Below are 4044 nucleotides of genomic sequence, written 5' to 3' on the forward strand. Positions count from 1 at the left end.
GTTCAAATCGACCTTGCAGTCTAGTGCATTAACCTGCAGTGCCACACCAGGACTCCTCTTCTAGTCTTGTTATCCTCCCACTTCCCCAATATAACTATCTGTTACTTGGCAAAAAACTGAGTCATGGAGATGAGTTCAGACCTTAGGGTAACCAGGGGCCATAGTCTCGGGGTTCCACCAGTCTCTATCTGACCAGTAAGCCTGGTATTTTTCATAAGTTTGAGTTTTGTTTGGTATTTCCCCCTACTCTATCCAGAACTTTCTAATGTGATCCCTTTCAGTGAGTAGTGGTATCTGGGCACCATCTAGTTTTTCTGGTCTCAAGGTCATGGATGCTGAAGCTCATGTGTTCCATTAGTCCACTGGACTAAATGTTTCCAGCGTCTTCAGTTCCCATCATTCTTCTTTCCTTCAGACAGGGAGAGACCAATAGTTGTACCTTTGATGATTGCTCATGAACTTTCAAGATCCCAGCAGCTACTCATCAAAGTAGAATGTAGAACATTGTCTCTGTGGACTACGTTATGCTAATTGACCATGGTGTCCCCTGAAACCATGACCCTGAGACCCCAAGCCCAGGAAACCATTCCCTCAAGGTGTTTGGTAAAGTCTAAGTATATTCTTCAAAGAGAACGCCTCTCCAACAACTTGCAATGTGTTGATACAATTGCTAAGACTATAATGAAAGAGGTTATAGTAAGACCATGGAATAAGTAAAGAAAGTATTCAAAAGGTGATTCCTCTTTTGTGTGTCTGAGCTCCCAGCAAGTAATACCTTAATAGTCTCCTCTATACCTCAATTTGCACTTTTTGATGTTAGAACCTGAATATGCTATAAGCTTTAGGCAGTGTGGAAAGCAGAGGTAAGTATGACACAGCCCCACAATAAAATTTTAAAAAAGTCAAAGAACCCATCAGTGGTAATTACTTGAGACTTAACAACAACTACAAAATGCTGTTGCTACTGCTGGTGATGTTGATGTTCTACAGCATTTATAATGTGCAGGAGTTTATTAAAGCCTTTTACATGTATGAGATCATTTAATTCCTAACAATGCTGTCAGACTTGTACCACTATTTTACTCATACTATTGATGTGAAAACTCAGGCATGGAGAGATTAACTAATAAATTGCAAATCACACAGATAATAAGTAGTAGCCAGAATTGGAAACCAGGTTGTCTTTCTATAGCCTGTGCACATGTGTGTGTGTGCACATAGTCTAATATACACAAAATGGGTTCATCACTATGAGAGATCCTAAAGATGTCCAATATGATCTGACTCAGAAAATCAAAACAATTAGAAAAGATTTGGAGAAAGTTTATGGCAAGCACAAAATGATATGGTATTGACAGTGCAAAAAGATTCCAGAAAGGGTTGGTGTATGTGTGTCTTCATGATTCTGAGATATGAATGCTTACGACAGATGTAAAGTGGAGGCAAGACTCAGCTGACTTAGGAGACTTACTGACATAGTTCTGCAACTAAATCTAACATACTTATGAAGCAGATACTAATGTTCTCTTAACTCATGAGAATTTGGAAGTGTGGTAAAGCTAGACATTTTTCTTACAGTCATATAGCCTAGGAATAGTGAAAATAGTATGTGAACCCAGAATTATTCAAGCCTGTGCTTTGAACTGCTACACTATATGACTTTACCACACAAAGATGTAGGCCCAGTGTTAGGAGATGGAAGATCTCAACCTGAAGAGATTCCACAGGAATTACATTCCATTAACCTGGAATGTGAGACCACAATAGAGGGTCTCTTCCTTGCACCCAGATACCTGTCTAGCTATTATTGCAGTTCCTTCAGCTGTTCTAAACTGTTCAGTTGTTCCAGGGGAGAAAGATGAGGCTTTCTGCTCCTATAAGATTTACAGCCTCTGAAACCCTGTACAGGGTCACTATGAGTCGGAACCAACTTCACAGCACATCATCACCACCACCTACCAAAGTTGTAGAGGTGACAGGAAGGTACCAAATTGGTGGGGGAAATGTGGCAGTATAAAAGATATACAAACAAATGTTAACTTCAGAAGATTGTTTAAAAATTATATACAAATAATTTGAAGTAAATACTCTTAAGAGGAATTTTATTGAATCAGGGGCAATAAAATATTTCAAAGGATTTTAGTGTTGTTTACTCAAATGGCAATAAAATATTATTCTCATATTATCAGGTTCATTTCTGGAAACTACTAAATACATATCCAACATTCAAAAGTGCTGAGCCAAATCCTCATTTTTAGAATCTGAGTCACCTCCTGTCTCCAATGTTGACTTCCCTAGTTATTAAAAAGCATCAAATAAAACCAAACCTAGGACATTAGGTCAACTTTCTGTCCAAAGAACTCACAGTTTGATGTGTCCACTCTGCTCCAAAGTTAAAACAATGGTGAAATATGTAGAAAGAGAACATCATTGTAATATAGCGGGGCTCAAAAACAAAATTAGGCATTGGTTTGAACCAGAAATGGAATTGGGGGAGAAAAAAAATCAACAGAGCCAAAAGATACGTGTTCTGGGCCCTAAATCTGAAGCAGGCAGAGGCAGTGGTGGGCTCAGCTCTTCATGGGTGAGAGCCTCTGTGTTTTAAGTGAGCAGAGTCAAGGCTGGGAGGCAGAAGTAATTATGACTTCTAACTGTTCGTTTAAAATAAGAGGCCAAAGAACAGCTTCTTTTAATGTAATTCTTGATTTGTAAGAAACCATGATCTAACAGTGATTAAGCTACTTTGATGGAGAAATCCAAGAAGAAAATAAGAAATGTAACAGTTTTTATTTATTTATCATTTCAGACATATGTATGACCACTTCACAAACCTCTACCCACAGCTGATTAAGACGCCTTCCATCATGGAAAAAGTGCAGAATTTTATGGAGTATGTATAATAGCTTTTTTTTTTTTTTCTCACTGCTTTTAAAGCTGAAAACTATACTATTGAATCTAATTTCAAACATCAGTTTGTCCTTTTGCTAAGTAGATGCGATCTCTTTAGTAGGACTCTATTAGTAGTATGGTACAGTATTTTTGGTAATGGCATAAAAACTGATTGCAGACAACATGTCCTTTAATTTTGAATCTTTCAAAGGTCAGGTTGAATATCACCATTACTGATGTAAGGCAGGCAAAAGTTAAGTCTCTGAATCCCTTCCACATGGGAACACCTCTCCTTCTTTCTAGGATCCTACCCACTTCTGTGTTTCCTTACATGTTTCCTTTCTCTTTTAATGCTTGGAGATCAATCCCAGTTGAAGCGTTAGCTAATACCTAAGTCTTCATTCTGAACACTCAGATGATATTTCTATCTTAACAAAGTACTTCTGAAGACTAACAATCCTTCAGTACTCAGAAAACTTGTTTTATATTTAGAGTAACAAACTATGTGATTAATGTGGGTACAGGAGGGCTCTTGGCTTTGACCATTAAAATCACACCGTGAGGAGCCTCTTTATGGAACATTAAAGTCCTACAGAACATAGGTCAAAATCCATTGAGCTAGATTCCATGAAGAAATGACATTGTGTTAATATAGATCTCGTCTGGACAAATAACTTTCAGTATACAAAGCTATATTAAAGCATCCCCTATAAAATGTGGAGAACTGAATGAACTAAAAAGGGGAGACAGAATGAAAAGACTATTTTTTTTTAAAGGTATTTTTTGCTAAATATGCTAAACAGGACAGAGGCAATGAAATAATTATTAGTAATAAAGGTTGAATAATAGCCATGAAAATGACCTATAAAAATATATAAACAAGAGAACAAACAAGATAGCGGATTGGGTGGAAGTGCAGTAAAGGAGCTCCACCAGCAACAACACAGAATACCCGACCAAGCAGGCTCAGGGAATGGTCCCAGAACTCTGAACCACATAGAAAAAGAATATTTAGAAGGTTGGAAGGCTTACAGCTGGGGGAATTTGTGGCAGAAGCAAGAAATCCATTGCTTTCTAATTCGAGATGCTCAGCTGCTTGAGGAGTCGCCAACTTGGGTGAGACCAAGCAGGGGAAGGATCGGAGCGGCCACAGAC

At 38.1% G+C, this 4044-nt stretch overlaps 1 protein-coding gene across 1 annotated transcript in view; it reads left to right on the plus strand.

The window, feature by feature from the left end:
- The window catches only part of PLBD1 (phospholipase B domain containing 1), a 121231-nt gene that overhangs the window by 53125 nt on the left and 64062 nt on the right, over window positions 1-4044 (plus strand). The window lies entirely within an intron of this gene.

Source organism: Chrysochloris asiatica, unplaced genomic scaffold (genome assembly GCF_000296735.1).
Source record: "Chrysochloris asiatica unplaced genomic scaffold, ChrAsi1.0 scaffold00086, whole genome shotgun sequence".
In the NCBI taxonomy this organism is placed as follows: Eukaryota; Metazoa; Chordata; class Mammalia; order Afrosoricida; family Chrysochloridae; genus Chrysochloris; species Chrysochloris asiatica.